Raw genomic sequence first — 392 nt, 5'->3', positions numbered from 1 at the left:
TGTGCAACAAACTGACCAACTTCAGCTTCTGGTGGGGAAAAACAGAGACTCTTATTCATCTTCTGTTCTGTGCTTCACGGAGACCTGGCTGTCTGAACTGATACCGGACTCCACGCTGCAGCTGGCTGGCTTCCAACTGCACAGAGCGGACCGCGACACAGAACTCTCCGGCAAAACAAAAGGTGGAGGTGTTTGTTTATATTAACAATGGCTGGTGTAGCGACGTGACAGTGATTCAGCAGCACTGTTCTCCTAATCTGGAATTTCTTATCATTAACTGTAAACCGTTACTCCCCCCCGTGAGTTTGCTTCATTCACTCTGGTCGGTGTTTACATCTCGCTGCATGCCAACGTTCAGGACGCACAGCGCATGCTGGCCGACCGGATACTGT

Source organism: Micropterus dolomieu, linkage group LG13 (assembly GCF_021292245.1).
Source record: "Micropterus dolomieu isolate WLL.071019.BEF.003 ecotype Adirondacks linkage group LG13, ASM2129224v1, whole genome shotgun sequence".
In the NCBI taxonomy this organism is placed as follows: Eukaryota; Metazoa; Chordata; class Actinopteri; order Centrarchiformes; family Centrarchidae; genus Micropterus; species Micropterus dolomieu.
Note: the sequence above shows the minus strand (reverse complement) of the source record.